Below are 13289 nucleotides of genomic sequence, written 5' to 3' on the forward strand. Positions count from 1 at the left end.
GATCCCTGAAAGTTGCCTCAGGGATAGTTAAGAAACCTTATGGGGTGTTAGCTTTCATAAGTTGAGGGATAGAGTTTAAGAGATGTGATGTAATGATGTAGCTCTATAAAACTCTGTGACCCAAAATATATGAAAATATATTCCCAAAAAATATGATAATGGTTTGCATTTGGATTTCCACAATTTCTCCAGCAAACAGGGAGGTTACTATCATAATGGGATTTCTGAGAGGGAGTAATAAAATACCTTATCAAGTTTTTCCATCTGAACTTCCTCCAAAGGTATCACTTCCTTTGATACCTCCATATTATTGCCCATTCTTCCTCAGATATAATTTTCCCTCTTTCCTTCTCCCATTTTGATTTAATATATGAAGTCGAATGTGTTTTAAGATTTGACAAACCCTCATACACGCTTGAAGTGATTCTACTACCGTTATCTGAATGATATGCTTTTCTAAATAGCTCTATCAAATATGTACTTGCCTCGGTTACATTTTTAACCGTCCTATTAACATCTGTAAATACTGATAAAAGTCTTGTTTTTCTAATGTGTTTCTCTTTAAGCATTTCAAAACTGAACAGTGTTCCTTCTTTCATTATATTGCAAAGAACTGTTATTCCTTTAGCTGTCTAGTCCTTAAATCTAGCATCCAGTTTATTCGGCATAAAATCCGAGTCATATGCACACCATTTAAGAATTGCAATATCTCCCTCTAGTTCATATTCTTTTATAATAGTTTTCCATATTTTAAGAGTCCATTTCACCCATGGGTTATCAATAGTATTTATGTACGTTTGTAGGTTGTTATCAGCCAAAATTGCCTGTATGGGGCGATGAACTATTAATAACTCTGAAAGACTAGAAGTGGAGTAAATACTGAAAGGTTTTTATTAGCAGTAAAATGGAGCACGTCCATGCTGGATGACTGTGGGAGGAGCAGAGACACAATCACCTTTATCTAGGGGTCTGTGGGAGAAGCCACAGGAGCAGTCAGCAGAGGGGCACGTCCAGACACATATACGTGGTTTACCACATTCACCTCTCCTTTTTAAAAGAGAGTTCAGCGGGGTGAAGAGACTGACAATATTTAAGACAAGTATATTTACAGGTCAAGTCTATCAGGCGGTTGAGTCCATCGCTGTGATCTACATAGCACTGGTGGTGATTGCATGTGCTGGTACCGGCCTGACTTGAGGTGCCAGCCCATTAGGCATCAGTAATCCATCATGCGTGTGTGTCGCGCCCGGTATGGGAGTGTCGTGAGGTGTCTGTGGAAGTGCTTGGAGTGCACAGTGTCTCGTGGGTATATATATATCGGTGGGTGCGGGGTTCATAGTCTCAATGGAGTATTCAGGGTAGGGGTCTAGTGCTCCTGCAGGCGCCAGGTCGCGGATGGAGACCTTGTCCTCCAGCCCATCAGGTAAGACCACGTAGGCATACAGTACTGGGGGTTCACATGAAGTAGGTGAACCCTCACAACCATTGGGGAGTATTTATTGCTCCTCGCATGTTTCCAGAGCAGCACTGGCCCCAGGGACATCAGCCAAGCTGGTAGGGTGGTCCCGGTGGTCGACTTCCTGGGAAAAGAAAAGAGTCGCTCATGAGGGGTGGCATTGGTGGACGTGCATAACAGGGAGCGGATGGACTGGAGTGCCTTGGGGAGGACCTCCTGCTAGCAAGAGACTGGCAGTCCCTTTGACCTAAGGACTAAGAGTGTTGCCTTCCATACCGTGGCATTCTCCCTCTCCACCTGTCCATTCCCCTGGAGATTATAGCTCATGGTCCTACTAGTTGCAATACCCCTAGCCAGCAGGCATTGGCACAGCTCATCGCTCATAAACAAGGACCCTCTGTCACTGTGGATTTAGCATGGGTATCTGAACAGAGTGAAGAGCTTGTGCAGGACCCTTATGACTGACATGGCAGTGGTATCAGGGCAGGGGATGGCGAAGGGGAACCGCGAGTACTCATTGATTACGTTAAGAAAGTACACATTGCAGTCGGTGGAGGGAAGGGGGCCCTTAAAGTCGACACTCACACTCACACTCTCACTTGCCTTGATTAGTTGTGCCTTTTCGGGTTGATAGAAGTGTGGTTTGCACTCTGCGCAGACTTGGCAGTACCTGGTCATCGCCTGGATCTCCTCAAGGGAATAAGGCAGGTTCTGGGCTTTCACAAAGTGGAAAAGCCGGGTGACCGCTGGGTGGCAAAGATCTGCATGTACGGCGTATAGCCGGTCGATCTGCGCACTAGCACACGTTCCCCAGGATAGGGCATTGGAGGGCTCATTGAGCTTTCCAGGCCTGTACATGATGTCATAGTTGTAGGTGGAGAGTTCGATTCTCCACCTCAAAATGTTATCATTTTTGATTTTGCCCTGCTGTTGGTTGCTAAACATGAATGCGACTGAGCGCCGGTTGGTCAGCAGGGTGAACTTTTTGCCGGTGAGATAGTGCCTCCAGTGCCTAATAGCTTCCACTATGGCTGGGCTTCTTTCTCCACCGCGGAGTGCCGTATTTCAGGGCCTTGAAGGGTACGGGAGAAGAACACAACCAGTCTTCCCGCCTGGTTGAGGGTAGCAGTCAGCGTGAAGTCGGAGGCATCACTTTCTACTTGGAAGGGAATGGTCTCCTCCACCGCATGCATTGCTGCTCTGGCAATGTCCCCTTTAACGTGGCTGAGGGCTGCGCGGGCCTCGGCTGAGAGGGGAAATGTGGTGGTTTTGACCGGGGGCGGGCCTTGTCTGCGTAGTTAGGGACCCATAGGGCGTAATAGGAATAGAAGCCTATTTGAGGGCTCTGAGGGTGTTGGGAAGAGGGAGTTCCAACAGGGAGACACATGCGGTCAGGGTCAGGGCCAATGACTCCGTTCTCCATGTCACACCCAAAGATAGGAAGTTTGGTGGTTCCGAACACACACTTGTCCCTGTTATATTTTAAGGTTAAAGGCTTTAGCCACTTGGAAAAATTTTTGGAGCTTCTTGAGATCCTGCCGGTCATGACCGCAGATGGTGATTTTATGGGAACGTGGCTTTCAGTTGGCACTGGTCCACCATCCGGTCCATTTCCCTCTGGAAGACAGATACACCATTCGTGACACCGAAGGGGACATGCAGGAAGTGATAAAGCCTGCTGTCTGCCTCAAAGGCGGTGTAAGGGCAGTCCTCCGGGTGGATGGGGAGCTGATGGTAAGCGGATTTTAAGTCCATGGTCGAGTACACCTTGGACTGAGCTATCTGATTGACCATATCCACGATGCGGGGTAGGGGGTACGCGTCAAGCTGTATGTACCTTTTGATGGTCTGGCTATAGTCCACGACCATCCTATTTTTCTCCCCATTTCGAACAACGACCACCTGGACCCTCCAAGGACTTGTGCTTGGCTCAATGATCCCTTCCCTGAGCAGCTGCTGCACCTCCTACTTAATGAAGGCTCTGTCCCCCACGCTGTACCTCCTGCTTTTAGTTGCCACAGGTTTACAGTTGGGGCTCAGGTTGGTGAACAGCGATGGGGGAGGGATCTTGAGGGTGGTGAGGCTGCAAGTGGTGTCCGTAGTGCGGTTGTTGGCATGGTGTTGGGTGGGATGTGTGGGTCGGTGTGTGTGTGTGGTCAGTAGCTGGGTACGTGATGAATTCCCACAGAACTGGGGATTTCTGACAGTGATTAGTGGGAGAGGCCTGTCATACTCCATTGTTACGCTTTTCAGGTGGCTCTGGAAGTTGTGCCACAATAGCACAGGGGCACACAGTTGAGGCATGACCAGTAATGTAAAGTCCCGATATTCTGTGCCCTGCATCACCAGTGTGGCTACACAACCCCCCCCCCCCCCCCCGGATGTCTGTTGTGTGCGACCCAGAAGCCATGGCATCCATGTCCGGGTGGATAAAACTCTCCGTGCTCTCCACGTCAAACAGGCAGCTTGTCCTGCGCCCCTCCATCAGGATGTCCATCATTGACCTTGCAAGCTGGTGGGGAGCGCTTTGGTCAAGGGTCATGGAGGCCAGAGTTGAATCGTTGTCTTGGTCCAGCATGGTGAGGTACCTGGTAAGCACCCGTGGGTCATAGGTGGTGCGAGGAGGTGCCGACCAAGATGGCCGCCCCATGCCTCGCACGCAGCAGTGGGCAGGCAAGATGGCGACTCCCATGCCTTGCACGTGGCGCTGCTCGATCCCACTCACGATTTGGACTTATATGCCTTGGCAAAGTGGCCCTTCTTTCCACAGCTGGAGCAGGTAGCTTCTTGGGCCGGGCAGCGTTTTTGGGGGTGCTTCTCGAGTCCGCAGAAGTAATACTTTGCGGACTCGCGACTGGCAGCAGCCATGGTCGATTCGCCGGCAGGTTGCAGGGTCTGCGGCGTCCACAAGGCCGTCAGGAGATCACGTGCCTGGAGAGCGTCGGAGTTGTGCAGAGTGGCCTCCAGCTTGTCAGCCAGCTCAATAGCCGAATGTAAGGTAAGATCGGCATTGTCCAGCAGCCGCTGGCGCGTGTACACTGACCTGATCCCTGTGACAAAGGCGTCTCTTACTAGGAGCTCTGCCTGCTGTTTGGCCGTCAGCCCCCGGCAATCACAGGCCCGCATGAGTGTCTGTAGGGCCCGGACAAACTCAGCGCTCGACTCTCCTGCCCGGTGCTGCCGCGTTGCTAAGCGATGTCTTGTATAGACGGTATTTACTGGCTGCAGGTATTGTCTTCTGAGGGCGCTCATTGTGCTGTCATAACTCGGCTGGTCTCTAATCATCGAGAGAATCCGTGGACTGACCCTGGAGAGAAGAACTCTGTGCTTCGCGGATTCAAAGCAGGCTAGCCAGAGTTCGAAAGCGTTGCTGGCCTCAGGTGTTTGCAGGTTGATGTCTAATTTGTTGGGCCTCAAAACACTCTCCATGCTTTAAAATTACTGCTAATAAAATTGATGCACTATCAATAACTCCAAAAGACTGGAAATAGAGTAAATACTTAAAGGCAGTAAAACAGAGCAGGTCCATGCTGGATGACTGAGGGAGTAGCAGAGACACAGTCACCTTTATCCAGAGGTCTGTGGGAGGAGCCACAGGAGCAGTCAGCAGAGGGGTATGTCCAGACAGATATACATGATTTATCACATGGGGATGGGAAGTATCTCCTCCTCAATGTTTTTCCATTGAGCGTCATATGATGGGTTGTACCAATACATATCACAGCTCTCAACTGTGCTGTAAAATAATAATCTCTTAGAGAAAGTAGGCCCCATCCCCCCTTTCCTTGGCGAATTGCAGAGTTTTGAGACAAACTCTAGGCCTTTTACCTTGCCAAATCTATCTTGATAACATTTTGTTCCATTCATTGAATTGATTTTGATTAATCTCTATTGGTAGGGTCTGAAAGAGATATAATAGTCTATCAGTATATTCATTTTAATAGATTCAATCCTTGAACTGAGACTAATAAAAGAAGTTAGGTTTCATTTTGTTATATCTTCCTTAATGTTTTTATATATAGGCTGATAATTGCATTCTGATAATTTTGTCAAATCTTTTGGCCAAATATTTGAAAGTCTCTGTTTGCGATGCCCAGGGATGTCTACTTTCAATTTCTCTTGGTGGGCTATAGTTATATGAAAGTAATTGGGTTTTATCTATGTTGATCTTGTATCTTGATTATTGACCATATTGTTCAAAGGATTGCATCAATTTAGGTAAAGCATATGTTGGTTGCCCTAGATAGATCAAAATGCCATCTGCGTAACAGGCCAGTTAATGATATCTTTGTTTTGTCTGATGTATTGAGCTAATGGTTCCAGATATAATGTGAAGAGTAGCGGTGACCATGCACAACCCTGTCTCATGCCCCTTTCTAGGGTAAAACTATTTGATAAATATCCATTGATTTTAATCCTAGCAGTAGGGTTGTCATCAGTGCCTGTATAGTTTTAATAATTGTGTCATGGAAACCAAATCTATGTAAAACTCTGTAAATAAAATTCCAATTAACTAAATCAAATGCCTTTTCAGCATCCACGCTTATCACTATTGCTTCTGTTGTAATGTGAGTATTATTAAAAATAAGTTAATACTAATCTAGAAGCTGTTGGTAGCAAGAGGCAGAATTCGGGGTTGGCAGGGTCTTTACTTCGGCTCTTTTTACTCACAGTATGCATTGTATATCGTTCCACCACCCATGCCGCGTGAGGTACCTGGAAGCCTCTGTATTGTAAATATCATTTGCCATCCTCGATAAAGATGTTCTTTTGGCCATCAAAATTGTCGAATGGTCTCTTTATAAAGTAAAAGTTACCACATATTTTTGGCGATAAGGTAAACTGGTTTTGTGGACGGGTCGGCCCATTTTTGATCAGGAGCTGTGAGTGGACAAGGAGCCTCGCATTCGGATGGCTATGTTGTGGTCTATCAGTGTGTTTGAGGAGCGGAACGAGGGGTGGCTGGAGTAAGAGGAAAGGTTGGGCCACTTTTTCTGTGCTAATGGAATTACTGAGGAGGCTAAGAAGCGCTTTATTCTCCCAAGTGTGTGTGGGACAAAGACGTACAAGTTGATAAGGAGCTCAGCTACATCGCGGAAACTGGGAGAAATTCCATACGATGAACTAGTCAAGATCGTGGGGAACCACCACAATCCGAAACCTTCCGTGATAGCTCAACGGTTCAATTTTCACAACCATGTCCAGAAGCCAGGTCAGTCTGTGGCCAATTTTGTGGCCGAGCTTCGGCAGCTGTCGGATTGTGATTTCGGAGCCATGTTGGATGACGTGCTCCGTGAAAGATTAGTATGCGGCATTAATAATGACGCCGTACAATGCAGCTTGTTGGGGGAAACCCCACCGTTGACTTTCAAGACAGCCCTAGAGATTACCCAAGGCATGGAGATGGCTGCTAATAATGCCAAGGATATACAGAAAGGATATGGGTGGGGGGGTCGCAGTCAGCAGGCAGTGCTCCAAGTCAGGGGGAAGACTGGTAAACAGGCAAAGCGGGTGGAATCTTTTCGGTGTGGAAGTATGCACTATGCAAATGTTTGTAAATTCAGATACTGTCTACCATGCTTGTAACAAAAAGGGGCATTTAGTTAAAAAGTGCAGGAGCATAAAGGGTAAGGTTAAGCCTGGGCAGGGGAAAGCTCACCAGACTTGGGCAGCCACACACCACCTAGGAGAAGCAGACGGAGAGGCAGCGTGTGCCTACAACATGCTTGGGGTGGAAACAGATGAGGGACCACCTGAACCATATTATGCCACAGTCACTGTCAAGGGAAAGGACATTAAGTTCGAGATTGATTCAGGGGCTACTGCATCGGTCATTAGTGAAGAGACCTACAGGAGGACATGGGGATCCAACCTGCCTCCCATCAGACCATCTAAGGCTCAAACTTAGGACCTATATAGGGCAGCCCATACCTCATTTAGGGGTGTTATATGTGGATATTTCGCTCGGGGGCCAGAAGGCTGAAGCCAGGCTGGTGATAGCTAAGGGCAGTGGGCCCTGTCTTTTGGGCCATGATTGGCTTCGCAAAATCCGGCTCAACTGGCATGAATTTAAATGACAGAAGAGAAAGGGGTGCAGCGTGCAGATGAAATCGCCGATGGCAATGCCGACAGACATAGTCCCGAAACATTTGAGGGTGAGCTCGCAGTGCAGATTGCAGCTTTTCAGCCTATTACAGGAGCAATTGAAGTTACCCCCTCAGCACTGAAGGTCAGCATGCCACTTCTAGTACGGTGAAGCAGTGATCCAGCTCTTGTACCACCTGCCCAGTTATAGCAAGGTGCATCTCAGCCTGATGGTCCCACTAACAGCAACCTGCATGTAAAACCAATTGTAACAGTAGCAAATGGAGTATCTGCAGACGATGTAAGAACAGAGCCTCCAGGACCACCAGACAAGCATTCAGAAAGCAGTCCAAGTGATTTGACAAAGAAAGTAGAATTTTCTGGAGACGATGGCCCCCTGGGAATCCACATGGTGCCCTTTAACTCTACGCTGAGTGGAAGATTCCTTGGCCTGAGTATTTGTGGTATTGAAGAGAACAGCCGTTCAAGAAAAGAGAATCTGCTCCAGGAGAATGAATGTATCTTCAAAATCAATGACTCTGATCTAACAGACAAGACCTTTGTTCAAGCACAAGAGGTTTCCGAAACACATTGTGATTTCCTACTGTTGACCTCCAGATAGTTCCAAGTTATAACAAGGAACTCTATGAAAAATTTGCAATTGGGTCTATACTGAGCCATGGTTTCAAAAACCAAAGTTCCTTCTTCAGTGCATTCCAAGCCAGGTGGCAAACCTGCAGATGCCGTTTATCCCAATAATGCTGAGAATAGCTTGCCTCCAATTTCAAAGAAGCTCAGTAGTCCAAAACAGTTAAGGAGCAATAACCACTTAATGCATACCAGGAAAGCAATTTCACCAGTGACTTTGCTAGAGGGAGAGACACTGGCAGAGGGGGCAGAGTCCCCTGAAGAGGATGGACATTCTCACATGGGCACACAGACCCCTCTCGTGTCCTCAACACTAGATCCACCGAAAACATCCTCACAAGCGGTGCCTGCTGGGTCACCGGGGGTAGTGCGTAGACCACAGCACCCTTGCAAACCTCCTGAAAAACTGAATCTTTGATTGGATAGCTTTTTTTGTTGTTAGATTGAATGTTGAATTTGCCACATTTTTTTACGTGGTTTTGTATTGGTAACCTGTTGCTAACGATACCACTGTTTTTATTTCCCAGTTCTTCTATATTTGTGGAATGTTGGATTTTAAAGGGGGAGAAGTGTTGTAATGTGAGTATTATTAAAAATAAGTTAATACTAATCGGGAAGCTGTTGGTAGCAAAAGGCGTGATCTAGGGTTGGCGGGGTTTTTACTTCCGCTCTTTTTACTCCCAGTATGCATTGTATATAGTTCCACCACCCATGCCACACAAGGTACCTGGAAGCCTCTGTATCATAAATATCATTTGCCATCCCCGATAAAGATGTTCTTTTGGCCATCAAATTGTCAAGTGGTCTCTTTGTAAAGTAGAAGGTACCACAGCCTCGAAATTTGGACAGGTACTCTAGTCTCCTTCAAGGTTCACAGGAATACCCTGTCAGGTCCCGAGGATTTATCTGCTCTGATTTGCCTCAAGATAGCAAGCACCTCTCCTCTTTAATCTGTATAGGTTCCATGACCTCACTATTTGTTTGCCTTATTTCCATAGACTCCTTGTCAGTTTCCTTAGTAAATACGGATGCAAAAAACCCATTTAAGATCTCCCCCATTTCTTTTGGTTCCATACATAGTCCATCACTCTGATCTTCAAGAGGACCAATTTTATCCCTTACTATCCTTTTGCTCTTAATATACCTGTAGAGGCTCTTTGCATGATCCTTCACCTTGACTGCCAAAGCTACCTCATGTCTTCTTTTAGCCCTCCTGATTTCTTAAGTATTTTCTTGCCCCTCCTGTAGCCAAGTTTCCCTAATGGCTACAATGTCATAATTCCATGTGTCAATCCACACCCTCAGCTCATCTGCCTTCCCCACAATACTCCTTGCATTGAAATAGACACACCTCAGAAGATTATTACCACCACACATAACCCTTCCATTTCTGACTTTGCATGAACTTCTAACATCATTTATTTTCACCCCTACTCCACTATCTGCTCTGGCACTCTGGTTCCCTTCCCCCTGTAAATCTAGTTTAAACCCTCCCAATAGCACTAGCAACCTCCCTGCAAAGATATTGGTCCTCCTGTAGTTCAGGTGTAACCCGTCTCTCTTGTACAGGTCCAACCTGCCCCAGAAGAGGTCCTAATGATCCAAAAATCTGAAACTCTGCCCCCTACATCAGTCCCTCAGCCATGTGTTCATCCTCTAGAACATCCTACATTTACTCTCACTGGCACGTGGCACAGGTAGCAATCCTGAGATTCCTACCCTTGAGGACCTGCTTTTTAACTTCCAACTTCATACTCATTCTTCAGGACCTCCTCACTCTTTCTTCCTACATCATTGGTACCGATGTGTACCATGACATCTGGCTGCTCACCCTCCCATTTCAGAATGCTGTGCACATGATCAAAGACATCCCTGACCCTGGCACCTGGGAGGCAACAAACCATCCAGGAGTCTCTGTCATGACCACAGAAACTCCTGTCTATACCTCTAACTATTGAGTCCCCTGTCACTACTGCTCTCCTCTTCTTCCCCCCTCCCTTCTGCACTGCAGAACCATACTCTGTCAGAGATCCGGCTGCTCCAGCTTGTCCCAGGTAAGTCATACCCTCCCAACAGTATCCGAATTGGTATACTTGTTGAGGTGGAATGGCCACAGGGGAGCCCTGCTCTGCCTGCCCTTGCCCCTTCCCTCACCTGACTGTAACCCAATTACCTGTGCCCTGCTCCTTTGGCATAGCTACCTTCCTGAAACTACTATCTATAAACTCCCCATTCTCCTGAATGATCCAGAGGTCATCCAGCTCCTGCTCCAGTTCTCTAATGTGATTTGTTAGGAGCTACAGCTGGATGCACTTCTCGCAGGTGTCATTGTCAGAGACACTGGAGATCTCTCTGACTTCCCACATCCTGCAAGAGGAGCATTCCAACATCCTGCCTTGCATTCTCTCTAAACTTACTAATTCAAAAAGAAATCAAATGAGACAAGAAAAGACAACAAAAACAACTGACCAGAACCTACCCTCACCTCTGCCTGTTCATGCCGAAACCTGTTGAGCCAAAGCCGTCTCACTCTGACTCAGTCCACTCCGATGATGGCCACTTTGCTAGACTAAACTTCTTTTATAGTTCACTAGCTGACCGCTGTCTTTAGCTCCTCCGCTCCTAATTGGTTGGCCGTTTAAAAAACTGAAAGAGCCTATGAATCCTCTCCTTCTCAATCTCTGATGAGCTTGAGCTTATTTTTTTCTTATATGAAGATATCGCTATAATTTTCCCTCTTTAAACAGCCTTCAGAGTATCCCATAGAATGGGAGGTGAAACCTCTCCATTATTATTGAATTCTAAGTAAAGACAAATTTCTTTTTTAATTTGTTCCTTAAAGTAGGGATCATTGAGTAGACTTGAATTTAATTTCCAGATAGTATTCTTTGGTTGTAGGTCAAAATCAACAGTTAAATATATAGGTGCATGGTCACTTACATCTATTGTCCCAATTCCACAGGTGTTTATTTTGTCTTTGTCTTTTCCAAATGTTATGAAATAGTCTATTCTTGTATATACAGAATAGGGAGCAGATAATGAGTGTAATCCCTTCTGTCGGGGTAAAGGGTCCCTCCATATATCAATTAGACCAACATCCTCAAAGAGTGTATTAACTTTCTTATGTAAGGATTTTGTTTCATAGGTTTTTCTATTGGAAGAGTCTAACTTTGGTTGTAATTGTAAATTTAAGTCTCCCCCACATATCAGGAGACCTTCTGTTTCCGTTACCATAATATTAGTAATTTTCTGAAAGAAACTAATATCTAATATCACTTCCTATATATTCAATAGAGTAACTGAATTTCTGTCTATATTTCTGCTTACCAGAATATATCTGCCCTCCTTATCTCCCATTTCAAATACTTTTTCAAAATTTAGCTTGCTTGAGATAAGAATAGCAACTCCTCTCCTATGTCCTGATTTATGTGAGGAGAAAAACCAATTTATGAAGCCCATTCTCTTTATTTTTCCATGCTCAGTGAGTTTCCTGTAAATATACTACATGGTCTTGTTCTTTTTTTCATTCTGGATAGAATTTTACTGCATTTGATTGGATTTAACAGCCCATTGACATTAAAAGAAATGAATTTTACTTTGTCCTTAGCCATGTGTATTTATCTGTCAATAGATCATTGAAATTAGCAGAATAAAACTTGATCTATCTACTCCCTGAATAATTAAGAACCAAGAGATGTGAATAATTAAAAAAGGCAACAAAGGTGTGATTCCAAGGCTAATGTCTCTAGTAGATGACCTTAGGTTGAGCTAGAGGAAATGTCTAGCTGTGGGGAATAGCCCCTCCTGTCTCTGAGTTAAGGGCCCCCATTGCAGTATCCATAAAAGTAAGTGAACAAATCTATGTCCATTACACAGAAAAGATTTCCCTGTGTATTCCTCCTGTATATATATAATCTCATTTAGGTGGGGAAAAAGGAGTGATTGAATGAATAAAAAAGAATAATTGAGTAATATAAAATTCACATTATAATAAGTATTTCTTGAGATAGGTATAGCACCATCTATTTTTGCTTCCGTTTAGCTTATAAACATTTTTAAAGTTAGCCAAACCTTATGGCTCTTCTGGAGGGGGTGAGGGCTGTCTTCGGAAAACTCACAGTCACTTCCTGATATACTTCTCTCACCCTCCTCCGGTCCCCTGTTTTCTCGATTCTCTCACTATTTCCCAAGCAGAGCGGGATAATTCCTCTGCCAGGCTTTCCCTCGGTTTGATCATGCTGATGGGCAGCCCTCCAGCCTTCATGTCTGTAGTCGCCTCTTCCACTATCTGATACAGTTGCATCCCATCTTCATAAAACACTTGCAGTTTAGCAGGGTACAGAGTCTGGAATCTAATCTTTCCTTGCTTTAATATTCGCTTTACTTCAGTGTATTCTTTACGTTTCTGCAAGACTGCCAGGGGTGATCTTGATCAAAATATATTCATTTCCCATCCAAAAACACCCTCTTCTTTCCAAAGGCTCTTTGTAGAATCGCCGCCTTGGTATTGTATTGAAGGAATCTAATTACTAGTGAGCATGGCTTATCTTCTCTGTCTCCAGTAGGCCTTGGGATGAGCGCACGATGTGCCCTTTCAAATTCAAGCTCCATAGTCGAAGGAATCTCCAGCGCATCCCACAGCATCTTTCCTACAAACTCCGTCATAGACAAACCCTCCGATCCTTTGGGAACATTGTATATCCTGATATTTTTCCACCATGATCTTCCCTCCTGGTCAAGCAGTTTACCTTCTTGTTGATTTAATATTTTTTTCATCTTACTTAGTATCTGTTTTGCACGCGATCTTCCACTTTCTCAATTTGTGTCTCTACCACCGCTAATTTTTGATTGACGTTGGTGAGCTCTGACTTGATATTACTTAGTTGCTGTTTTCTAACTTTTTGGAATCCCCATATCTCTTCCAGAATTTTTATCATATTTGCCACTTTGCCTGAATGAGGCCCATCATCAGCCTCGCTACCACGCATTTGAATAGGACAGCCTCTCACTCTGAAGAGTTTTATGGGTCGAACCGAGGATAAGAAATTTATCACCATGTTAATGGGGCTATAATATGGACAACTCAACAGTCCACAGGGTT

At 45.3% G+C, this 13289-nt stretch overlaps 1 protein-coding gene across 5 annotated transcripts in view; it reads left to right on the forward strand.

Annotated features, from left to right (window-relative positions):
* Positions 1-13289, forward strand: part of LOC132402194 (pre-B-cell leukemia transcription factor 1-like) — a 465767-nt gene that overhangs the window by 331133 nt on the left and 121345 nt on the right. The gene's annotated exons all lie outside the window — the stretch shown is intronic.

This window comes from Hypanus sabinus, chromosome 11, assembly GCF_030144855.1.
Source record: "Hypanus sabinus isolate sHypSab1 chromosome 11, sHypSab1.hap1, whole genome shotgun sequence".
Lineage (NCBI taxonomy): Eukaryota > Metazoa > Chordata > Chondrichthyes > Myliobatiformes > Dasyatidae > Hypanus > Hypanus sabinus.